Source organism: Sapajus apella, unplaced genomic scaffold (assembly GCF_009761245.1).
Source record: "Sapajus apella isolate SASKATOON/1434 unplaced genomic scaffold, GSC_monkey_1.0 scaffold20, whole genome shotgun sequence".
Lineage (NCBI taxonomy): Eukaryota > Metazoa > Chordata > Mammalia > Primates > Cebidae > Sapajus > Sapajus apella.
The window spans coordinates 21,100,501-21,127,519 of NW_022436960.1; the positions used below are offsets into that span (position 1 = coordinate 21,100,501).

The following is a 27,019-nucleotide window of genomic DNA, read 5'->3' on the forward strand; positions in this document are numbered from 1 at the left end:
CTCTCCCAACACTTACAGGCCCCTTGTGATTATACTTGACCAGCCTAAGTAATCCAGGAAAATCTCCTGATGTTAAGATCAGCCAATTAGCAACCTCGATTCTCCTTTGCTATATAACATATTCAAAAGTTCTGAGTATTAGGATGCAGACATTTTTGGGGGATGATTGTTCTGATTACCACAGGGATGAAAGGTTTGCTTTCACATCATTATCACCATACCCTAAATATTCAGAGTGAAGGAGAGGACATATTTCTGAGTGTCTCAAACAATTGGATGTAGATAGTGCAGTAGGTTGGATGCAGAGCTAAGTCTTCAAACTCAAGTCTGATAACACAGCAAACCCCTTGTCAATGGATAGTTCGATATTATCAGAAAGCCACAAGGAGGACAAGTGTGACTCAGATTTCATGCAGATCCCTGGAGGTGGTTCATGATGCTAAATAATCCATGGGATCATCAGAAAGCCACAAGGAGGACAAGTGTGACTCAGATTTCATGCAGATCCCTGGAGGTGGTTCGTGATGCTAAATAATCCATGAGATTTAACATCTTTTCATTTCGAATAACCATTTCTCACTGTCTCTCCCCATTATTTCTCCAGCCTATCTTGTATCTGATTCAGAACTGAGAAAGCTCTAGAAATTTGAATAAAAAGACGTTGTTCGTATCAACATGAGCAACTTTTGAAATGATTACTCAGGCCAGGAACTTTGGAATCATTCATATTGATTCTCCTTTTCCCAGAACCCCATGTGCAATCCTTCCGTCATTCTTGTTGGCTCTATTTTTTAAATATATACCAAATTCAAGTACTTCTCATCACATCTGCAACTCCCACCCTCCTTCAGGACTCACCATCTCATGCCAGGTCTATTATGATAGCCTGTTCTGCTGACTTTTCGGCTTCCTCTCTTACTTCCAAGATGTTCTCAATCCTGAAGCCAAAGTGTTATTTTTAAAACAAATAGCAGATCATGACACTTTTTTTTCCCAAATGCTTCTTCAGTGGCTTTTCACACACTTAAAATAATACTCACAATCTACATCATGGTTTTCAAGGCCCTACACAGTCTGATCTGGACAAACTCCCAACCCTATCCATAAACATCTTTCCCTCCGTATTTCTGATTTAGGGCATTTGACACACACCAATCTCCTGCCTATACAGCATTTTCTCCAAGTCTTCCCATGATTAGCTTCTTCACAGTATTCAAGACGTGATTTGAATGTAGAGTAGCAAGATAAAGTTGAATACATTAGTTAAATTTGAATTTCAGATTAACAGTGAATAATTTGTTACTATCAGTATATCCCATTGTCAGAGGCATTTAAGCTAGAACAACTCCATCTTGAATAAGGGGTAGGTAAAATAAGGTTAAGACCTGCTGGGCTGTATTCCCCGTAAGTTAAGGCATTTTTAGTCACAGGATGAGATAGCAGGTTGGCACAAGATACAAGTCATAAAGACCTTGCTGATAAAAACAGGTTGCAGTAAAGAAGCCAGCTAAAAACTCACCAACATTAAGATGGCAATGAGTGACCTCTGGTCATCCTCACTGCTTCTCTCCCACCAGCACCATGACAATTTACAAATGCCATGGCAACATCAGGAAGTCATACTAGGTAGTCTAAAAAAGAGAGGCATGAATAATCCACCCCTTATTTAGCATATAATCAAAAAATAACCATAAAAATGGACAACCAGAAGCCCTCGGGCTGCTCTGCCTATGGAGTAGTCATTCTTTTATTCCTTCATCTTCCTAATAAACTTGCTTCCACTTTTCTGTAAGGACTATCCCTGAATGCTTTCTTGTGCAAGATCCAAGAACTCTCTTGGGGTCTGGATCGGGACCCCTTTCCAATAACAACATGAATAAACACACTGGACATCCTGTATATTTATTTGCTAATTTTGGCAATCTTATTTAAATGACATTTATTCAAAGAGGTATCTAAACACCCTTACCCCCTTCACTTTCTATCTTTTCAATCTGATGTTATTAATATTATTGTTATTGCACCTATATTAATTGCTTATTAGTTTATGTTTATTACATTTCTACCTGAGAAGATGTAAGCTCCATGAGTTAGAGAAGCTATTTTATTCACACAGTAGCTCTAGAACCAGAACTCCCTGTATGACTTACTAAGTTTTGTTTAAAAAAATAAATGAATAAATGACTAAGTTTATTTGACCTTTATGCCCTGATTTATATGATACCTCCCTTTTTCTCCTTAAAGCAGTATACAGCTGCCTGGGCTGTAGGAAAGTCACCAGGAATTTGATTATCACAGAGGGCACTTAAAGAAAAGCCCCAATCGATTCTTCAAAATATGCTCCCATTAGGTGTATTTATGCAGATTAGCACTGGTCAAACACTATAGGGGTTTCAGTCAATGTCGGACCCTCTGCCCTAGAATGACACTGTGAATGGCATTTTCCTTTCTGTTTGAGAGGAATGAGGAGCAGCTGGCATGAGACTCCTGTGGGAATCCATTTGCATTTAATTGTCTGGGCACTTAAGGAAGAGGTAGGGTCACTTTCCCAGTTCTGCTTTCCTATTAATTTAAATGCATACATTCAAATCAAGTTCTTCTTTCTGCCTGGATGACAATGACTATATTTGACATTTGCTAGTCCTCAGCAATGCCTGAGACTTGTGAATAATTTAGGAATGCTGAGTTGTTCCCTAATCAAGGCAACTGAATGGCAGTAAAAGCTGGACTTGTAGTATCAGCAGCTCCCTGCCAAAAATGCCAGCATTAAAACAAGGAAAGTAATAGGCATATTTAGAAGAAAAAGCACTATCTCACAGAATTCTGCAATATGCGCAATCTTTGGATATAATCTCTTTCTGATATTTATGTCACTATATCTACAAATAACAGCTTGATATATGGCTAACAAGAATGAAGAGGAAATTCATCAGTCCTATACTCTGAATTTTATGGAAAAGTTTCTGGCCCCTAATAGGCTGAGCCCTCATTCCCCAAAACCACATGCCATGATTTGGAAAATATGGTCATTGTTGGTTTGTTCAATTATCAAAACTACAACAAGTAGCTACTAGTATTAAACATAGTCTAAGAACCAGGGATAAGATCTTTTTTTAAAAAAAAAAAAATGTTACAATCTCAGGGTACACAAAAGTTATTGACAGAAATAGATACTAATCAAACAATGCCATGAGTATATGTATACTTATCCATCGTAATAAGTACTATGAAGAAAAACTTTTACAATGAGATGAGAGCTTACTACAGGAAAAAACTGATTTGGATTAGTGAGAAAGGAGATGGCTGGTGTCAGGGAAGCTTTATTTGAGTAAATAACTTGAAAGACAAGATTCAACGAATGAATCAAAATTATTCAGAAGAAGGCTAAAATTCTGGGTCTTCAAACTGATGCGTTTCAGGACGTGCTACCCCAAAACATGGCATATTGACATACTGAATATTTTAAATTAAGGTGAAGAAATTTGAGAAATGACAGAAAGGACTCTATGACCTTCTCTAGTACTTCTCCCCTGAAGCAGGTCATAAGAGAAGGGCCCTGTCTATACCTGGAAGTAAAAAGCATCCTTTGCTTCAAAGATGGAGGCATGCCAAAGGGAACCTGCATGAACAGGCCTTGTTAAGTTACCCCTAGTTTACTACCCTTCACTCAGATCCTTTGTCCTATCACATTTTCCACACCTTTCTACTCTTCATTGAACCTAGCATAAATATGCTCAGGTTTAAGCATTTAGTTGAATCTTCATTTCTTATGAAGACTCCTGTGTCACATAAAACATAAATTAAATAAATACATATGGTTTATTTCTCTTGTTAATCTGCCCTTTGTTTCAAGGACCCCAGAGGAGAACTTAGAAGATTACAAGGAAAAGATACTTTTTCTCTACAAAACAAATCCTACATGAAGGCTCAGTGACCAGAACAAGCTTGTAGCATTTGAGAAATCAAATGGAGTTCGATATGGCAGAAACCTAATAAGCCAGGGACAAAGTGGCAGAGGAGGGCAGCGGAGGGCTTGTTGGCCACCAGGAATAAAATGTTATTCTCAGTGCAAACACCTAACTAGTCTTTCGCTGGTGGGCAATAGGGTTAAAATGGCATTTCAAAAAGTTCTCTATGACTCTCGAAAGAAAACTAGCTTGGAGGAGGTACTCCAGTGTGACATAAAGGCTCAAAGATCAATTGGGGAGTGAGAAAGGAAATATCAGAATGCTGATATTTGTTAATCAGAACTTCTATTCTTATGCATATTTATAGCACACATTACATACTAGAGTAGTAATACAAGTATAATATTAGCATATAAACAAACATATTGGAAGTGTGTGCTCATTGATAAAAGGATAAGAGCACAGGATCAAAAAATACAAGGTAACCAATGGCTCAGGCATGTTAGATGCCCATGCAGAAAATGAGAGAGGGGAATTTGGGATAGCTATATGTAAGAGAAGGAAATGAAAAACCTTTCCTCTACCCTTTATGTTCTAGGGCTAGAACCTGAGAATTAGACTGACAAAAAATTAACAAGAGAAAAGGTATATAAATTTTATTTGATAATAACATTCTAATTCTTACTTACATGCAAACCTTCAGAGAAATGAAGTAGAGACCCAAAAAATGGCTAGATATAGGGGCATCTATGCCATTTTAACAAAGGATAACTTTATAGAGAAGTGACAAAAGAGAAGTTGAACATTTAAGGGCAATAAATGGTGAGAAGAAATAATGTAAGAGAAAATAACAAAATATAAAAGTGATTTTTGTAGAGCTTGCCTGTGCAGACTCATTTTGATGTTGGCATCCTGTCTTCAGTGGTAACGATTGTTCTCATCCTGGCATAATGGAGGGCAGAGGCAATACCTTCACAAACGGAAACGTATGTTCTGTTTTTAGGCAGATGGGAGGAGAGCAAAAAGCTAATCCTGCATTTTCTGTTCTTTAATTGCCTTCAGCTCAAAATAGTCCTATGCCAAAGATATGTATTTTGAGATGGCATAGTCTGCTTTATTTTATACCCAGGATGTCCCTCTCTGCAGATGATGCTGCATAGAGGTGCTCCCATGAGGAGAAACTTAATCGTAAACCAGCAGCCACAATTAGTGTCCTAGGACTTCAGATTTGGGGGACATACTGCAGACACCATTTGCTTTCTTTTCCCTCCACATTTTAACATGTCTGGCAAGTCTCTACAGATATGGCCCACCACAAGACTTTTGATTATGCCCCAGTGATATGGTTTGACTTCATCCCCACCCAAATCTCATTTTGAATTCCCAAGTGTTACGGGAGGTACCCAGTGGAAGGTAACTGAATCATGAGAGCAAGTCTTTCCTATGCTGTTTTCATAATAGTGAATAAGCCTCATGAGACCTGATGGTTTAAAAACAGGCATTCCCCTGCACAAGTTCTTCCTCTCTTTGCCTGCCTCCATCCATGTAAGGTGATACTTGCTCCTCCTTGCCTTCTGCTATGACTGTGAGGCCTCCTCAGCCATGTGGAACTGTGACTTCTGCATTAAACCTATTTCTTGTGCAAATTGCCCAGTCTTGGGTATGTCTTTTTTTTGGAGGTGGGGGGAGACGGAGTCTTGCTCTGTCACCCAGGCTAGCTAGAGTGCAGTGGTGTGATCTCGGCTCACTGAAACCTCTTCCTTCCCAATTCAAGTGATTTTGCTGCCTCAGCCTTCCATGTAGCTGGGATTACAGGTGCCAAACACCAAGCCTGGCTAATTTTTGTATTTTTTTGGTAGAGACAGGGTTTCACCATCTTGGCCAGGCTGGTCTTGAACTCCTGACCTCATGATTCATCCACCTCAGCCTCCCAAACTGCTGGGATTACAGGAGTGAGCCACCACACCCATCCCTTGGGTATGTCTTTATCAGCAGCATGAAAATGCACTAATACACCCAGTTTCCGCTTCCCCAGAAAAAGACTATCTTTTTAAGGTTCTCTCATGGCCCCCTGAAGTAAATTCTGCATATCTCACATACAGTACATTTTAGGTTCTATTACCCCAAATATACCATCTAAATTTAGTAAAAATCCATCCAGGCATTTTCTTGAGGTACGATAATGTCAAATAGAAACCTGAGCTGCTACTGTTCATCTCCATCCTCACCCCAGATCCTTATTAGAATGACCACAAAGAATGATAGGCTAGGATAAGTTTATGACAGCTCTCAGGGCTCATTTTGCATTTTTTATTGGGAGGCCACTTCCCCAAACTCCAAGGTATGAGTAGTTTTCACCACCATCTTCTTTAACTTGAGGTCAGTATCCACTAGCCAGGAAATTTAAAAATCAAAAACAGAAACAACTCAGGCATAGTTTTCTTCAATATGTCGTGTAATTGGGAAGTTTGCTGGGTTATAGTAAGCCTGGATATGACTCAGAAATTTCACTGTCTTTAACCTCAATCTGCATAACAAAGTCAATGCTAGCTGCTTAGCATAATGGGAAGAGATTCAGAATACCACCCACACTTGGGATGTTCAACAAAATACAGGCAGACACATCTCTGAATCCTAGGGCTCAGGATGAAGGAAGAAGTCACCCTCCCTCACCTCTTTCCACTGTGCAGAGGGCAGCCAGCCAGGGACACAGGTGTGCAGCTCATTAAGAACAGAATTAAGCCCAACGGGATAGGTAACAGCCACATGAAGAATGTTCTGCAAAGTAAAAGCACTCTTTTCCTGCTCTGACCTTGGAAAAGGAATTAGGAGGAAAATGCTGCCATCCTTATTTACCTGTTGTCTGCTGTGCTATCAACCCAGTAATAAAAGCCACAGAATGGTTTTACCTCAAGATCTGCAGTGAGAGACACTGCGATAAAATTGTTTTTCATATATTAAAGGAAATGTCTGCTGTTTTTACCAAAACATTGCAGGAAATGTATATTGTCACATAAAGAACTGTCTTGAGTGATAAGGGAGGTAGTTGAAATAGCACAGAAGGGGATTAGAATGCACCACTGCAAAATATGCCACTTTGGCATAAGGATTATTTAGAGTTAAAGGTAATTAAGAAATAGCAAACATGGAAGAGCTCTCTGCCCTCTGTCCTCCCTCTTTTCTGCCTAAATGCAGGACATAAATTATCCTTTGTATAAGTGACATAAATTTCTATTTGTAAAAGTGTTTCCCTTTCTTGTACCAGGAAAAGAGCAATGACTCTTACCTGTATAACAAACTTGAACTAAACAACCCTTATCTGCTATACATTTTCTAGTCAGTCTCCCCAACTCACTGGTCCTAGGATCCCAAACTTCTTTTCCATTGTCTAGCCACTTCTCCATAAATTTATCACCCTTTGTCATTAGGAAAAATAGCTAATGCATGCTGGGCTTAATACCTAGGTGATGGGTTTGATAAGTGCAGCAAACCACCATGGCACACATTTACCTATGTAACAAACCTGCACCTCCTGCACATGTACCCCAGAACTTTTAAAATTAAATTTAAGGATCAGGGGAAGATGGCTGACTAGGAACAGCTCAGGATTTTAGCTCCCAGTGAAAGTGCAGAGGGTGAGTGGACGCCGCATTTCCAGAAGGATTTTTATTGCCCACAGACCAGGAGATTCCCAGGCAGAGGAGCCCCACAGGCCGCCGGCACGGCTGTTTTGGCCCACGCGGCTGCTTTGGCCGTGCCCTGGCACGGCGGTTCTCCATACAAAAGTTACTGGCCCGGGTGCCCTCTTAGTTGGTGATTGGAGCCCTGAGACGGCAGAGTCGCCCATTCATTTGAAATAGCGAGCCAGGCCAGGAGATTCCTAGGCAAAAAAACTGCCAGGAATCTCAGTGCCACTGTTTCAGCCAGCTCAGTGGGTTGCGGCACAGGAGATCCCGGAGCCTTTTCAACATGCGACTGGAACACCTGGGAGAGAGTCAACCGTTCAACTGAAAAACGAAAAAGACTCTGAGTCAGGGAGCCAGATGATCAGGCTCAGCTGGTCCCACCCCCACACCCCCCCACACACAAAAAAAACAGTAATTGAAAACGCTCTGGGTTGAGAGTTTCACAGCAAGCACAGCTGAACCTGGGACAGTCCACCTCTGTCAGGGAGGGGCATCCACCATTACTGAGACACTCCACCACTACAGAGGCAGTCTGCCATCGCTGAGGCAGCCTGCCATTGCGGAGGCAACCCGCCGTTGCCGAGGCAACCTGCCACTACATTAAGAGTCCACCATAACAGAGGCAGGCCACCATTGCCAAGGCAGTTCTAACTACATCCACATAAACAGGACTACAGGGAAGATCACATGGCAGCTGGGCGGAGCCCACAGCAGCTCAGCAAAGCCTCTGCAGGCAGACAGTGACTAGGCTGCCTCCTTGCTGGGCAGGGCAGCCCTGAAAGAAAAAAAAAAGGCAGCAGCACAACGGAAACTCATAAATAAAGCCCTAACTCCCTGGGACAGAGCACCTGGGGGAAAAAAAAAAGGGGAGTTTATGAGTTCTGCTGCAGCAGACCTAAATGCACTGGCCCAGCAACTCTGAATGAACAATGGAGCTGACAGCTCAGGACTTGAGCTCCAATAAAGGACAGACTGTCTCTTCAAGCAGCTCCCTGGCCCCCGTATATCCAAAGTGTCACCTCATAAAGGAGAGAACAAACTAACATTTGGCAGGTATCCTTCTGGGTCAAAGGTAGCAGAAGAAGAAACTGGTAGCAACCCTTACTGTTCTGCAGGTGCTGCAGTTGATCCCCAGGCAAGCAGGGCCTGGAGTGGACCTGAGCAGTCCTACAGCAGAGGGGCCAGACCGGTAGAAGGAAAGCTAGGAAAAAGAAGTAACTTCAGCATCCACAAACTGGAAGTTCACTCAGAGACCCAATCTGAAAGTCAGTAACTACAAAGACAACAGGTGGATAAACCCACAAAGATGGGAAGAAATAAGCGCAAAAAGGAGGAAAACACCCGAAACCAGAACACCTCTCCTCCTAAAAGGGATCACAACTCCTCACCAGTAAGGGATCAAGGCTGGATGGAGAAGGAGTGTGATGAAATGACAGAATCAGACTTCAGGAGGTGGGTAATAAGAAACTACAGTAAGGTAAAAGAACATGTTCTAACCCAATGCAAAGAAACTAAGAACGCTGAAAAAAGATTTGATGAAATGCTAACGAGAATGGACAACATAGAGAGGAATATAAGTGAATTGATAGAGCTGAAAAACACAACAAGAGAACTTCACGAAGCATGCACAAGTTTCAACAGCCAAATTGACCAAGCAGAAGAAAGAGTATCAGAGGTCGAAGATCAACTCAATGAAATAAAATGGGAAGGCAAGAATAGAGAAAAAAGGGTAAAAAGGAATGAACAAAGTATCCAAGAAATGTGGGGCTATGCGAAATGACCTAATCTACGTTTGATAGGCGTACCTGAATGTGACGAAGAGAATGAATCCAAGCTGGAAAATACTCTTCAGGATATTATCCAGGAAAACTTCCCCAACCTAGCAAGGCAGGCAAATATTCAAGTCCAGGAAATACAGAGAACACCACAAAGATATTCCTCTAGAAGAGCAATCCCAAGGCACATAATCGTCAGATTCACCAGGGTTGAAATGAAGGAGAAAATGCTAAGGGCAGCCAGAGAGAAAGGTCGGGTTACCTACAAAGGGAAGCCCATCAGACTCATAGCAGATCTCTCAGCAGAAACCCTACAAGCCAGAAGAGAGTGGGGGCCAATATTCAACGTCCTTAAAGCAAAGAACTTTCAACCCAGAATCTCCTATCCAGCCAAACTAAGCTTCATAAGTGAAGGAAAAATAAAATCCTTTGCGAACAAGCAAATACTCAGAGATTTCATCACCACCAGACCTGCTTTACAAGAGCTCCTGAAAGATGCTCTACACATATAAAAGAACAACCAGTACCAACCACTCCAAAAACATACCAAATGGTAAAGAGCATCAACACAATCAAGAATTGGAATCAACTAACAAACAAAACAGCCAGCCAGCATCAAAATGGCAGTATCAAATTTACACATAACAATATTATCCCTAAATGTAAATGGACTAAATGCCCCAAACAAAAGACACAGACTGGCAAATTGGATAAAAAGACAAAATCTATCAGTATGCTGTATCCAGGAAACCCATCTCACATGCAAGGATACACAAAGGCTTAACATAAAGGGATAGAGGAAGATTTACCAAGCAAATGGAGAGCAAAAAAAAGCAGGAGTTGCAATTCTCATCTCTGATAAATTAGACTTTAAAGCAACAAAGATCAAAAGAGACAAAGAAGGACATTACATAATGGTAAAAGGATCAATGCAACAAGAAGAGCTAACGATCCTAAATATATACACACCCAATACAGGAGCACCCAGATATATAAGGCAAGTTCTTAATGACTTACAAAGAGGCTTAGACTCCCACACAATAATAGTGGGAGACTTTAACACCCCATTGTCAATATTAGACAGATCAACCAGACAGAAAATTAACAAGGATATCCAGGACCTGAACTCAGACCTGGAACAAGCAAACCTAATAGACATTTACAGAACTCTCCACCCCAAATCCACAGAATATACATTCTTCTCAGGACCACATCACACCTACTCTAAACTTGACCACAGAATTGGAAATAAATCATTCCTCAGCAAATGCAAAAGAACGGAAATCATAACAAACAGTCTCTCAGACCACAGTGCAATCGAGTTAGAACTCAGAATGCAGAAACTAACTCAGAACCGCACAGCTTCATGGAAACTGAACAACTGGCTCTTGAATGTTGACTGGATAAACAATGAAATGAAGACAGAAATAAAGATGTTCTTCGAAACCAACGAGAACAAAGACACAACATACCAGAATCTCTGGGACACATTTAAAGCAGTCTCTAGAGGAAAATATATAGCAATAAGTGCTCAAGAGAAGCAAGGAGAGATCTAAAATTGAAACCCTAGTATCAAAATTAAAAGAGCTAGAGGAGCAAGATCAAAAAAACTCAAAACCTAGCAGAAGACAAGAAATAACTAAGATCAGAGCAGAACTGAAGGAGATAGAGACACAAATTCCTTCAAAAAATCAAAAAATCCAGGAGCTGGTTTTTTGAAAAGATCAACAAAATAGACCACTAGCCAAATTAATAAAAAAGAAAAGAGAGAATAACCAAATTGATGCAATAAAAAATAATAAATGGGATATCACCACAGATTCCACAGAAATTCAAACCATGATCAGAGATTATTACAAACAACTCTATGCACATAAACTAGTAAACCTGGAAGAAACGGATAAATTCCTGGACACTTGCCTCCTCCCAAGCCTAAACCAGGAAGAAATTGAAACCCTGAATAGACAAATAACAAGGTCTGAAGTTGAGGCAGCAATTAAGAGCTTACCACCCAAAAAGAGCCCAGGTTCAGATGGGTTCACAGCCGAATTCTACCAGACATACAAAAAGGAGCTGGTACCATTCCTTCTGAAACTCTTCCAAATAATCCAAAAAGAAGGAATCCTTCCCAAATCATTTTATGAGACAAACATCATCCTGATACCAAAACCCGGCAGAGACTAAGCAAGAAAAGAAAACTACAGGCCAATATCCATGATGAACATAGATGCAAAATCATCAATAAAATACTGACAAGCCGATTGCAACAGCACATCAAAAAGCTTATCCACCATGATCAAGTAGGCTTCATCCCAGGGATGCAAGGCTGGTTCAACATACGCAAGTCTATAAACGTAATTCACCACATAAACAGAACCAAAGACAAAAACCACATGATTATCTCAATTGATTCAGAGAAGGCCTTTGACAAAATTCAACAGCCCTTTATGCTAAAAACCGTCAATAAACTAGGTATTGATGGAACGTATCTCAAAATAATAAAAGCTATTTACTACAAACAAACAGCCAATATCATACTGAATCGGCAAAAACTTGAAGCATTCCCTTTGAAATCGGGCACTAGACAAGGATGCCCTCTCTCACCACTCCTATTCAATATAGTACTAGAAGTTCTAGCCACAGCAATCAGGCAAGAAAAAGAAATAAAGGGTATTCAAATAGGAAAGGAGGAAGTCAAATTGTCTCTATTTGCAGACAACATGATTGTATATCTAGAAGACCCCATCGTCTCAGCCCAAAATCTCCTGAAACTGATAAGCAACTGTGGCAAAGTCTCAGGATACAAAATCAATATGCAAAAATCACAAGCATTCCTATACACCAATAAAAGACTTAAAGAGAGCCAAATCAAAAACGAACTGCCATTCACAATTGCTACAAAGAGAATAAAATACCTAAGAATACAACTAACAAGGAACGTAAAGGACCTCTTCAAGGAGAAGTACAAGACACCGTTCAACGAAATAAGAGAGGACACAAACAGATGGAGAAACATTCCATGTTCATGGTTAGGAAGAATCAATATCATGAAAACAGCCAAATTACCCAAAGTAATTTACGGATTCAACGCTATTCCCATCAAGCTATCAATGACCTTCTTCACAGAACTGAAAAAAACAACTTAAACTTCATATGGAACCAAAAGAGAGCCCGCATAGCCAAGTCAATTCTAAGCAAAAAGAACAAAGCTGAAGGAATCACACTACCAGACTTCAAACCATACTACAAGGCTACAGTAATCAAAACAGCATGGTACTGGTACTGAAACAGAGATATAGACCAATGGAACAGAACAGAGGCCTCGAAGGCAATGCCACACATCTACAAACATCTGATCTTTGACAAACCTAACAAAAACAAACAATGGGAAAAGGATTCCCTGTTTAATAAATGGTGTTGGGAAAACTGGCTAGCCATGTGCGGAAAGCAGAAACTGGACCCCTTCCTGACACCTTACGCTAAAATTAACTCCAGATGGATTAAAGCCTTAAACATAAGACCTAACACCATAAAAACCCTAGAAGAAAATCTAGACAAAACCATTCAGGACATAGGTGTAGGCAAGGACTTCATGACCAAAACACCAAAAGCATTGACAACAAAAGCCAAAATAGACAAATGGGACCTAATCAAACTCCACAGCTTCTGCACGGCAAAAGAAACAGTCATTAGAGTCAATCAGCAACCAACAGAATGGGAAAAAATCTTTGCAGTCTACCCATCTGACAAAAGGCTGATATCCAGAATTTACAAAGAACTAAAACAGATCTACAAGAAAAAAACAAACAAGCCCATTCAAAAGTGGGCGAAGGATATGAACAGACACTTTACAAAAGAAGACATACATGAGGCCAACAAACATACAAAAAAATGCTCATCATCACTGGTCATCAGAGAAATGCAAATCAAAACTACGTTGAGATACCATCTCATGCCAGTTAGAATGGCAATCATTAAAAAATCTGGAGACAACAGATGCTGGAGAGAATGTGGAGAAATAGGAACACTTTTATACTGTTGGTGGGAGTGTAAATTAGTTCAACCATTCTGGAAGACAGTGTAGCGATTCCTTAAGGACCTAAAAATAGAAATTCCATTTGACCCAGCAACCCCATTACTGGGTATATATCCAAAGGATTATAAATTGTTCTACTATAAGGACACATGCACACGAATGTTCATTGCAGCAGTGTTTACAATAGCAAAGACCTGGAACCAACCCAAATGCCCACTGACGATAGACTAGACAGGGAAAATGTGGTGCATATACACCATGGAATATTGTGCAGCCATCAAAAATGATGAGTTCGTGTCCTTTATAAGGACATGGATGAACCTGGAAACCATTATTCTCAGCAAACTGACAGAAGAGCAGAAGATCAAACACTGCATGTTCTCACTCATAGGCAGGTGTTGAACAATGAGAACACATTGACACAGGGAGGGGAGCACTACACACTGGGGTCTGTTGGGGGGAAATGGGGGAGGGACGGGTGGTGGGGAGGAGGGAAGAGATAGCATGGGGAGAAATGCCAGATATAGGTGAAAGGGTGGAAGGCAGCAAATCACACTGCCATGTAACTATGCAACAATCTTGCATGTTCTTCACATGTACCCCAAAACCTAAAATGCAATTTAAAAAAAAGAATTTATACGATTTAAAAGTGAAAAAAATAAATAAAATTAAATTTAAAATTTTTTAAAAATTATTGCCCTTTGTTAAAGTGGTATATAAGTCCCAGGTCTATCCACATTGTTAGGTTTCCACTCCATTTCTGTGGGGGCTCCTGAGCATATAAATTAAAAATAAGATGTATACGCCTTTTCTCCTACCAATTTGCCTTTTGTCAGTTTGTTTGTTTGTTTGTTTGTTTATTTGCTGACAGAGTCTTGCTATGTCACTCAGACTGGAGTACAGTGACACAATCTCAGCTCACTGCAACCTCCACCTCCCAGGTTCAGGCGAGTCTTGTGCCTCAGCTTCCCAAGTATCTGGGATTACAGACATGCACAAGTATGCCTGGCTAATTTTTTTGTATTTTAGTACAGACAATTTTTTTATATTTTTAGTATACTATAGTTGGCCACAGAAAATGGCCAACATTTTCACCATGTTGGCCAGGCTGGTCTCCGAATCCTGACCTCAGGTGATCCACCCACCTCGGCCTCCCAAAGTGCTGAAATTATAGGCATGAGCCACTGTACTCAGCCACACCTTTTGTCAGTTTAACTCACAGGCTCCAACAACAGAAACTAGGAGGTTGGAATAAAATGTTTTTCTCCACTACAGCAGAAAGTCAACATTCCAATGTAATACCAAAATACGTAAACACAACTAAAATATCATTTCTCCATTAATATTGTTTCTCAATAATAAAGACACAATGAAGTTCAGGTGGCTAAATTTCTCACTCCACTCACATCAGTTTCATAGAAGGTAAGCTTCAAATTGGTGCCTTATCAAAAGCAAAGTTTACTTTATTCTCTAGGTTGTAATGGTTGCTGTCAAATAATAAAACCAAAAATAAGTCCTCAGTGCCTAAGGCTATTCTATACCCTATTTTCAAGAAGAAAATGGGTACACAGAGACCATTAGTTTGGAGTAGTAAACAAAATATGGCCAGACAGAGGCAGGATGGGGAGTTTCTCAGTGTAGACTATATAAGAAAAAAGGACTTTGGTTACTCTATCATCTTAATTTACTCTAAAACATTAAATACAGTAAAAAAAAAATTATATCTGATTTATTTTCCTGAAAGCCCTCTGGACGTATTTTAATTTCTCTGAGTTTTTGGGGATACAATATCTAAAAAGTGTAAACAATGTCAAATAAAAAATGAATCTGGACTTGGTAAGGAGAAACTTTATTCAAAAGAACTATTGCAAGGAATATCTGTGGGTCAACAGTTGCAAACGAGAGAGGGGTACTATTGCAACAGGAAGAACATTCTGACTATAAGATCTGTAAGCACCTCAAGAGTTAGGCAAAAAGGATTTTTCTTTTATAGAGAGGAGTGAACACAGTGCAATTGTTTGAATGGTTCTCTCTAAAACTCATGTTGATATTTAACTATCATTGTAACAGTATTAAGAGGAGGACCTTTAAAAGGTGATTAGATCATGAGGATGGAGAGTGGGATTCATGCCAATATAAAAGGGCAAATTTAGTACCTTTTTGCCTTTGGCTACTCTGCTTTTTGCCATGTGATAATCCGGTGCACCTTCTTTCCAGAGGATGCAGCATGTAAGGCACCATCTTGGATGTAAAGAATAACCTCACCAAACCCAAACCTACCAGAGCCGTGATCTTAGACTTCCCAGTCTCACAGAACAGTGAGCCAATATATTTCTGTTTGTTATAAATTACCCAGTCTCAGGTATTCAACACAAAATAGACTAAGTCACATAGCTACAAAAATCCAAGTTTAGGGAAGTTGAATAAAAGGTGGATGACGGGACACTGGGCCAGAGAAGATTTTATCATGAGGCCTCAGTATCTTCTATCCTCAGTAGGGTAGGGGCTATCAAGGAGGCATTGTGTGCAAGCTTAGGCTGAGGACGGGCCATCGTTTAGTAATCTGGTAGAAGGAGGGAAACTTACCCAAAGTTGGTTTAGCCAACAGATTGTTTTGATTGATTAGTGCAGGCAGGCAGAACAGTTCAGCTAATCATTTAAGTGGTGAAGAATGGGAATTTAGAGGGTTTATGTCTGGCCTTGTCATAGGTAATCAACAGACGTTTTCATGAGTCTTATCTAAGTTACAGAGGAAAGGGTTGTTCTTTGTACTAAGCCCTTTCTAGGAACACAAAGAATGAGAGTATTTCTCACTCTTTGCTCTTGTCTAAGAGCACAGTGCTCAGGTCAAATTTAACATTGTCAACAGAGTAATTATAGAGATAATAGGGCTGTTTGTTTAAAATCAGATCATGGCAGAAAAATTCAGTTTAAATGCAATTTCTTTTAGTATTTGGACATGGTATTGCGGTTCCTTAGTAATTGGACATTTCCTTTATAAAAATAGAAATCCACAACATAGAACCTTTCCAGGATGCCATTAGAATACTGTATTAATCCAACAAAGCCCTCAATTTGAATATATTATAGTATAAAAAGTAATTGTCATGGCAAAGAAACCTCTCATTTATGGCCAATTTGGTAAATATTCAGAGCCTATGTTGTGCATCCAGCTTATTACTTACATTTTTATGAAGACAAATTCCACCACTACTTATTTTTCAAGCCCAACTTTTCAATTAAAAAAAAATAGTTTAAACAGCTAGTTCAAGTAATCTCACAGTAAACTTAGAAAGGAATTTTGTCAAGAAAAACTGTTCCTTTTCCCCACTCTAATTCTATCTTCATCTGGGTTGGTTCTATATGAGTTGTACCAAGTGATTATTTCTTAGCTGTTGAATAAAAATATTCTGTTATCCTCCCAAAAAATCCTGTTAGGCACAGGGGCATAGGAAACAATATCAAAGTTATAAAAAATTAATGACAACTTAATCCCTAAAATTCTTTGCAACCTATACACATAATGTACTGAGCCAACATAATAAGTAGTATACATTTAGATAATTCATTTTTAAATATTACTTCTAAACTATAATCTCCCTCAATTATGGAACAAGAATAAAGCATCATTTAGCATCTAACAATGGAAGGGTGAACTGGGTTGCATGTTTAGAAAGCAAGCTCCCAAGTAATGGCTTTGGAAGGGCCCTCCTGCCTCTTGACCTACCCCGTAATTATGTTTCTCCTTCTCTCTCTACCCACCACCCAGAATTCTTTGAAAAGAACTAAAGCTCTTATTTACTGACTTGCCAGAGTGTAAATCATGTCTAATGGCTTTAACACAAAAGCAGCCAACCTTTAAATGTGCTACTTAAAGACTCTTAATGCCTTGCTTCCTTTTATTCATTTGGGCTTCTCCTCCTATCCCTAAATTCAGTAGTGATTCTAGTAAATCTCTTTCCCTCTACTAAAATCAGCACCTCTTATTTTCAAGTGTCCTGGGTTGGGGTGAGAGGAGGGATATGGGGAAGGAACAGCAACAGTTCAGAGAATATTGGCTTCATAAGGACACCTTCTTAATCTCTACATCCTCTATGCAGCCATCACCGTCTAACATGGTGCCTGACCCATGGTAGGTACTCAGTCAATATTTAGGAAGTAGAAGGCAGGCAGGATGGGGAAGGCAAGAGGGAAGGGTGGGAGAAGAAAAGCAATAGTACTCCTTATTAAGAGGGTAGGCTTGCCCACCTTCCAGGGGGACATTGACCACAGAGGTTGAGTGTATGCCAAACAAAAGAACATGAAGACAATCGGTGGGAAGGGTACTCACATTCTCTTTTTCCTCCTGCTTTATGTATGTTTTCCCTTTCAAAAAGGAGCCAAGGATAGATAAGTAATGGTCGGTTCTAGGACACAAAGAAAAGTCAGCTCTGGAGGCTTCTGCTGTTAAGCTGGCCTAAGAATTAATTGTTCTCTTTTCAACAAGTTCAGGATCTGTTAGTACCATAATGCAATGATATGGACCTCGGGCTCCTTTCTCTGAACTCAAGTACTATCATCCCTGGCTAGGGAGAGTAAAGCAACAAAGGTGTAAAGAGAGCTGGGGTGCAGCTGTGTGTTTGTCACAAACACCAGAAAACACCCGCGGGTCACTGGTTTTATTTTCCATTCTGCATAATTTTCCAAGAAGGTATGGGGTAATCAGTAATTCCTTAGAATACAGTGGCCAGAGTTAATTGTTCCACCTTCAACTATCTCAAAAAACAAGGGGATTGAGCCTGAAGGGGGTTGTGTCAGGAGGCATAAAACATGACTTAGCACTTTACTTAGGCATTATTTTTTGGAACACTTGACCACTTACCAATACATTTTTCCACAAATATCGTGAATAGATTGGTCTGGTCATTTTGCTAATCCCTCAAGTCTATTAGCAGGAAAACAGAGGCATGTGGCCTCTGAGATTTGTCACGATAAGCCAGTTAAAGACTGACCTAATCTCCACTTTACACAGCAAAGTCACATCAGAGGGAGTCCAGGGTGACTTGACATTCTCCACAGTCAAAACTGCCAAGCAGGGTATGATTACTGCTGCCAAGCAGAATATAATTATTGCCCTTTGTTGGTAATCTGCAAATTTTTGAAGATAAAACATTCAGTTCCCACAACCATTTCACAGTTAACAAATCGTCGGATGGCTCCTGGTTTTCTTGTTGCAAGAATTTATTCATAAGGCAATGTGGAATACAAACTCAGATGCAGGAATAAACTCATACCAGTATAGATATGGGTTTGCCAACGCATGCTTAAATGATTGTACGTGTTCTTATGTACATACACACATGTCTTAAAGACATGCCCATCTAGCAATCTAAGCTACAAAGTCTAAGATGTGGATGTAAGCTGTATTTCTCAATATACCCCTGTGTCAAAACTTTTCCAGTTCTTATTGTATCAGGACCCTGGTAAAGCAGTAATTTCTCTTTATAACACTGTATGGCTCCAATCTTTAAATAATTTATTTATGAAACATGTATCTGTAGTCAGCATTAATTTCTTGTTAACATTTTGTACTCTTCTAATTAAAGATATTTCTCTAACTCTCAGGACTATATTCAGGCCGTGAAATCTTAAGAACTTATCTCTGCAAATTGAAAGGATGGAGAATGGGGGCCGATTCCTTTGGGTAGAATTCAGCCATCTGTGGCTGAAATGGTTTTCGTCCTGAATACCATGCCTAATCTTAACATTTTTGTTCTAGGAAGTCTGAAGAGGAGCAGAAAGTAGAAATAACTACATACACACACACACACACACACACACACACACACACACACACACAAAAGCAGATTTTAAAAATCTTCAGGAATAGAGGCAATGTCATGAGAAAGGCTTGCTAAAAATTTTATAAATCTGACTATACAATCACAAAGAATTCTAGTAATGAATCAGACTGAGAAGCTTCTGAATAAATGTGCTGTTCACAAATGGTCCAACATTCTAGAATTGTGTTGAATATTTATTCAGAAGCTTTTCAGTTTTAATAGCCACACATGACTATTTAAAGTTTAATTAAAATAAGTCAAATTTAAAATTCACTCTCTCCGTTGCTCTAGCTACATTTCAAGTGCTCAATAACTATGTGTGACCAGTGGCTGCTGTATTGGATGATGCAGTATTAGAACATTTTCAACATCATAAAAATTTCCTCCTTAAAATGCCAATGGGGATTTTCTAGAACTACTTAGAAATCTGAGTGCATCATAAAAAATTAAATAAATTTCCTATCCACAATAAGTTAAATCATGTTATTAAATGAACCTTGAGTTTTCATTATGAAGTTACTGCCTAAAGATGTTCAGAAGGCAAAAAGCACTATATGAAAATAAAAATTCAAAATTAGAAAAGATTCTAGAAATGACAAACTAAAAAAAAATTTTTTTTGAGATGGCATCTCTCTCTGTCACCCAAGCTGGAGGTCACTGGTGCAATCTCTGCTCACCGCAACCTCTGCCTCCCAGGTTCAAACCATTCTTCTGCCTCAGCCTCCCAAGTAGCTGGGATTACAGGCACACATCACCATGCCCAACTAAATTTTGTATTTTTAGTAGAGACAGGGTTTTGCCATGTTGGCCAGCTGGTCTTGAACTCCTGACCTCCGGTGATCTGCCCGCCTCAGCTGCTCAAAGTGCTGGGATGACAGGTGTGTGCCGCCGCACCCAGCCAGACTAATGAAATTAATATGTTTTGCTTGCACACCAGTAGAGTAAATGATGCACATGTGGTGTTGGTGTACACATATAGAAGAAAATGTGATGTTTCTTAAGGACAAGAATGGGCTTATTCAAACAAAATACACACATTTTTCCTTGTCATAAGAAAATTTTTAAAACAATGCAGTAGTCACACCATATGCAGACTTCAGCAAGGCTTTCATAAAAGCTTCTAGGGCATCCTTGTTGTCAAAATGAGGAAATATTTGCTGACTAATAACACTGTCACAACTTTTCACAAAGAACAGGACAATGAAACTCAAATAATATTAATTAAAGTATCCATGTCTGTCTGGAAGGAGATCCCAAATGGCAGACTCAAGGATCTCCTCCTTGGTTCCATCCTAGTCAGTGACTTTATCTAACATTTAGATTAAGACATACATGTCATACTTATCAGAGAAAAGATGAAATTTTCACTGGAGAAGAGAATCAAGCCATAAGTGATTCTTAAGGGATTGGAAAAAAAAAGACAAAAATTAACATGATAAAATTTAGCAGCAATAAAAGTCAAGTACTCCATTTAGTATTTTGGGATACTGGATACTTCTTCAATTTGTATCACTACTTCAAGTGAGGTTCAGGAGGTCAAATCCTAAAGGCCCTAGTTGACCTTGCCCTCTCTATAGGCCATGAATACCAGCTTCATTCTATTCGTCAAGTTGTAACTAGAGGAAACTACAACAGCGTAATCAGGAGAAATTATAGTCGCCCCAAATTACCTAGAATTCAGACAGAGGGACAGCCAGACTCTTATAGCCTAGACAGAAGGGAAAGGTAGCACCCTAGGTGGAAAGGCGCCTGGGCAAGCCCTCTTCAAGGCTCCAGGCTTTGCGTCCTGTAGTAAGTCTCTCCTGGCCCCGTTTCCACAATATTTCCTCAAAAATGATTTCATCATAGTCTTAACTCCCTTGATATCACCACATTTTCCTTTAAAATCATTGTAAAGTCATTCTTTTAAGAGAATATTTCGCGCTCCCCCGCCCCCTCGCCCCTGCCCATTCCCTTTCCCTTCTGGAAGTTATATTTAAAGGAAATATTGCAGACCTTGGGTAGATCTTGGGAAAGGTGATTGAGAAATAAAAGATTCAGAAAACATCTTTTTTTTCCCTCAATTCAGTTAAGCACAAGGCAAAGGAAGAAAGAGAACAGAAATGCATACAAATTAATATACTAATTAGCATAATCTAAATTCCAAATGTAAGAAGCAAATAAAGTGTTTTGGAATTGTTGCCTGTGTAAGAAATGGAGATTTTTATTCAGCGTCTAGAAAAGACTGAAAGAGGACTTGATAGTGAGCTTCAGCTATTTTGAGGGCAATTATTAGAAAGATAAATTTAATCTATTCTGCATTACTCAAGAGGATAGAAAGAGGGCCACTGGGTAAAAGTTATAGGAAGCATATTTCAACTCAATAGAAAGAAAGATTTCCTAATAATTAGCTCTGTCCTAAAGTGAAATGAGATCCCTCAATAGGGCAATCATCTCTCTCAGTGGGGTGTTCAACAGATGCCATATGTCCATGGCACTTAGAAAAGATTCCTGCTACTGGCAGGAGATTGAACCAGATGACCTCTAAGAGCCTTTTGACTTCTGAAATTCTATGACTTTGCTTCCTACTTGCTTTCACCTGCACTGATTCTACTTCATGGATAACAAGGGAGTGGTGGTCAGTCTACCCAATACAGGAACGTAAGTCAGACTTTCCACTGTTCTCTGCCCCTCCTCCACTGTCTCCAGGCAAGATAATGTGGCTTCCTGCTCAAAAACTGCAACATGTGGGAGTTCATGATGTATTTGACTATTTCTGTGTCTTAGAATTACTTGGCTTTTATATAAACTACTTAATTTGTCACGCTTTCCCTCCTTCCTTTGATATAACACATCACATTTGTTTAACCCTTTTCTAAATATTAAATGTGCAGTTAAAAGCACAAGGAGCACATATAATTCAAAATATACTGCAACCTAAGGTGCATATGGCAATTTAAACATTTGTAGAGTAATTGCTTGGGTATGTTCAATTAATTGTAAATTATCTTTATATTTTTTTAAATGATACCAAATTAAGGATTTAGCTGAGTGCTCAATATTCTTACCATGGTGTTTTGAGATGCTATTTCATTAAAAAGAATCATTAACACCTACTATTTATAAGGCTTATTGCTAATCACTATAGAAAACACAAGATGAAGAAGATAAAGCCCCTGTCATTAAAAAGCTTACAGTCTAATGGTATACAAAATAATTGAAGCAAGACAGAATACGAGTGCCTCTATAAAGTTACATAGTTCTTTGGAGACAAAATTCATATCTGGCCAAGGAAAATCAAAGCCAGCTTCATCAAAGAAGAGGGTAAAAATTTACACCATGAAAGCCCATTCTTCCTGATCCAGGAATAATCTATTTGGTGTTTTGTTTAGTGGTTTTCTTTTCTCCTGGTGGATATAGGGAAGTCAGTGAAGGAATGTGTACAGGAGAGTCTCATAATGGAACTTTTATTTAAGGAATACGAATCTAGCAGCCATGGGTAAACTATTTAGAGGGTTGAAGGGATAAGCCTGTTGGTCCTAGATAAAGGGAAACAACGAGGCCTACACGTTACATGATGGAAGTAAGAGTATACGGGAGAAGCTAAACTAAAGATGTCATGCAGGTCAGTCAGCATAATCTGGAAATTAATAGGAAGTGGTGGAGAAGTCTCTGAACTCAAAATGGAGTGGGTGGACTGAGAAATCCCAGGTGTCGTAGGCTTGAATAAACATGAAGAACTTTTTGAGTAGGACAAACAAATGGAAAATAAAAGAAATATGCAGATGGAAAGGGCAATTTTGGAAAATAAGATCCAAACTGATGTGAAACATATTAATCTAATATAGTGCTTTATCTGAGTGCCTTTAGTAAAGATGACAGTCATTAAAACTGAGGAGTTAAGGACTTGGTTGAAAGTTAAATTACCTAGTATAAAAGTAGAATATAAAGTTAACTGGGTGAGAAATGGAAAGGAGATAGTTAAGAGGGGAAGAAAACATAAATGCAATCATTAGGAAAGTTGGAGAGAATATAGGAGACTAGATGTGTTAACTGGGTTTTTTTTTTTTTTTTTTTTTTTTTTTTATTTTCTGATGTTTCACATTCAGGCCTTACTGATCCTTAAGAGTCTGCTCCTCCCTGGGTGAGCCAATTCCTAAAAATAGTAAAGGACTCCCTTGCAACTGTGTCTTTCATTTGCAAACTAACAAATCAGGAGCCCAAACCCCTCAATTATTTTCTTTACCAGGCTTTTACACTCTGGGCCATGAGCCACTGACTCTATTCACCCCAGGGCCAAGGACCAGGCAACTAGGGGCAGGCCTATACCCCAGAGTCTGTTAAAATTATTCGAACTAGCCAATTCCAAACTGTTACCTTTGCCTTAACATTTCTTTCCACAGAAACTCCAATAACGGCACTTGCCTGTGTTCTCCCCTCACTCCTTCTGTCTCCCAAACACAGTGTCTCCCTGCGTGGCCCTACATGGCATGGCATCCCTATTACTCTCTTGAGAATTGCAGATAACAAATTATCTTTTCAATGGTCTGAGTAATAACCACACCTACATTTTAAAACACTAGAGATGATTAAAATGAGAAAAGAGAGAAGTGGCTATCAAGGACATCAAAAAGGGGCATAATTTTGAATAAAGACATGAAAGTAAATGCAGATACCACAGATTTCATTTTTTATAAAGGATTTGTCTCTTGAGAAGTGCAAGGAAGGTTGAACTGAACGTTGCAAGGAATATACCAACAAATCCTGACTTGATCCCTAAAGTTCTGGGAAACACCAAAGGATTGGAAGAAGTTATCAGATATTTTCCTGGTATTTATTTGCCACTAATTTGAAATTGAAATTAAACCTCAGGGCAGGCGTGGTAGCTCACACCTGTAATCCCAGCACTTTGGGAGGCTGAGGTGGGTGGATCACTTGAGGCCAGGAGTTCAAGACCAGCCTGGCCAACATGGCAAAACCCTGTATTTACTAAAAACACAAAAATTAGTTGGGTGTGGTGACATGTGCCTGTAATCACAGCTACTTGGGAGGCTGAGGCAGGAGAATCACTTGAACCTGGGAGGCAGAGGTTCCAGTGAGCCAAGATCATGCCATTGCTCTTCAGCCTGGGTGAGAGAGTGAGATTCCATCTCAAAAATTAATTCGCTAATTAAACCTTGGTAGACAACAATGTGTAGAAGTTAAACAAGATTTAACCCTGGAGAGGGTTACTAGAAACAGGAAATTGTGAGGGGAAATTTCATTTCGGTCATGATGACCAAGTGGAAGGGTTGCTGAAGTGGGTTGCGAAATGACACAATGGTAGAGTGAAAAAGGGTGGCAGATGCTATTGCATTAGTAGGATGAGAGTACAGAAAAAGATGTGTATGGAGAGAGATGGAGGGGAAAGAAAAGCATCGATAAGAAGAATTACAGAAGAAAGAAGTTCACAGTGCTGCAGGGAAAATACCAAGCAAGCAGAGTTTCAACCCTGGAAAAATGTGTAGGACAAGTAGAGTCTCGGTGGTTCCAAATGGGCCTCCCCAAATGACAGGCTAGGACCAAGGGGAGTATTTGCTGACTTCTCTAATTCAAGTAAATCCACAAATTGACTCATTTATCATGTGGGTACAATCTGTGCTTAGTGGCAACCCTAGTTAGGAATGGAGGAGTTGAACTTGTAGAAAACATAAAACACATTACAAAGCTGCCAGATATTTGTCTGGTGTTTATTTACCATGTGGGGGCGATTTGATGTTTAAATTAAAGCTCAGTAGAAGCTTTGAATATGATGCCATAGGGATGTACTTAACTTCGAGAATTTTTGTTTTTAATCTCTAAAAGGGAAAAATAAAAATTTCATGAAGAGTAGACTTCTCCCCAGCTTAGCCCTTATTCTAGCTACAAAATATAACCTACATTAAAAAAATAAACGTACTATGTCAGAATATTATAAAATAGCCATTATTAGAAGGGAAAACCCAAGAGCAAGATAGATCAGAAGTACTAACTGGATCATGAGGTGGGAGGAGTTTGAGGTATTAAGTAGAATACTCAGGGAAAGTTGCATTGAGAAGAGAAGATCTGAAAAAATAATATTTGGTGAAGGTGTGAGCCAAATAGGTATAAGGGAGAAGCACTTACTAGATACCAGACACTGAGCTGAATGCTTCGTAGGCATGATCTCATTTTTACCTCTATAAAACATTAGAAAATCTAGCAACAAGTATTGATCACTCTACAGATTAGGAAATTCACCAAAAAACTGGGGGATAAAAAGCTGTGCCAAGCTCACATAGCTATCAAGGGACAGAGTCAAGGTTGGACCTAGGCAGTTTGGCTATTAAAACCTATCCTCCTTCCAAGGCTGCCCTGGGTCAGCAGCCCAGCCAGCAGCACAGTCTCCATGGTGCTGAGGAAGAGCAGCAGCAACAGAATGGTGAAGAAGTAAACTGGGGGTGACAAAGCATGGGGAGATGATCAGAGGCCAGTCCCTGTGTCTTTGGTGCCCAGCCAGCTAAGCACCAGTGGGTGACCGGGGAGAAACAGGGCAGGCCAGATGAGGGAGCAGGACTTACTGAGCAGGGTGTTGCAGAAGGAGGAGCTGGGCAGGGCCTGCACCAGGGAGGAGTGGAAGACCAGGTAGCTCAGCAGCAAGGTCACCTTGTAGGCAATGCACTCAATGACCTGGAGGGGCAGCAGCCCCCCTGCACACGTCAGCCAACAGCAGCACCTCCGCAGGCACCAAGAGAGCAATGATGGACTTGAGTGCAGTGTTCTTCAGGCTCAGCTGGAAGGGAAAAAAGCCAGGGCCTTCCAGGGGGAGGAGGGAGCTGGTCAATGGGAGCATGGGATCCAGCCGCTGGCCCTGCCTCCTCATGCCCACCACCTCCAGCAGCCCTCTATCAGCCTCCTCTTGACTGGACTCACCGCCACTTGGAAGCAGGGCATCAGCTGCTGGGGTGGGACTTGGGTCTTCAGATCATAAACTACATATTCCCTCTTAACACTCACACTCTCATTCACCGTGTGGGCCTGGAACTCTAATTCCATCACTGAGGGTGGGAAGGAGAACTGTGAACTAGGAGGGAGAGATCCCTCTGCCAAGTCTGGGGGTAGCACACTGGAGCCCAGAGTGATGGAGACTTCTGATGGCTTCTGGCAGAGACAGACTCAGAGACAAAACCAATCCATAGAAGGGCTTCCCAAACCTTGTTTCACAACATCCCAAATTATCTCCAGTTAAAGGAGGGCCTTTGTCAGATTCACAGATGGGCTTTCATCATAAAAATAAATGTACTTTGCACCACTTCATGATGGAGGGAGAAGTGGTCAGAAAATAAATAAATAAAATAAAACCTATCCTTTAAAAACCCCTTATCTTCCCTTAAGCCCAGAACTAAAGTTTACCCCCTCAGCCCTGCTACATGGAAGAAATCCCAGAAAAGAGAGTGCTCCAGAGTTGGCTGCAGGAGTGTTCTGCTATGTCAGTTTACAACTTCTACTATGAGAAAGGGGAAGAAAGTCCTGAGCATCAGGAAGAGAACCCCACACCCAGGCTGTAACACCCAGGGCTGGTGCACAGTGACACCAGCCCTGCAAATGTGACCCACTTGGGTTCCTGGGACCCAACATTCAGATTAAGGGCTCCTTTTTCTTGGGAGGAAGCAGAGATGAGATGAATTTAAGTGAGGACTTCTTAAACTCTCAGAAAATCCCACTTCCTTGACTCTAAGATACTGCCCCATTCATTCCACAATGACTGAGACTGAGACTATACCAGGTTCCAGGTGCACATAACAGATATCATCCA

General features: G+C 40.1%; 1 pseudogene; it reads left to right on the forward strand.

Moving 5' to 3' along the window:
- Nucleotides 1-23,081: 23,081 nt before the first annotated feature.
- On the forward strand, nt 23,082-26,274 carry LOC116557704 (annotated as a pseudogene).
- Nucleotides 26,275-27,019: the final 745 nt, after the last annotated feature.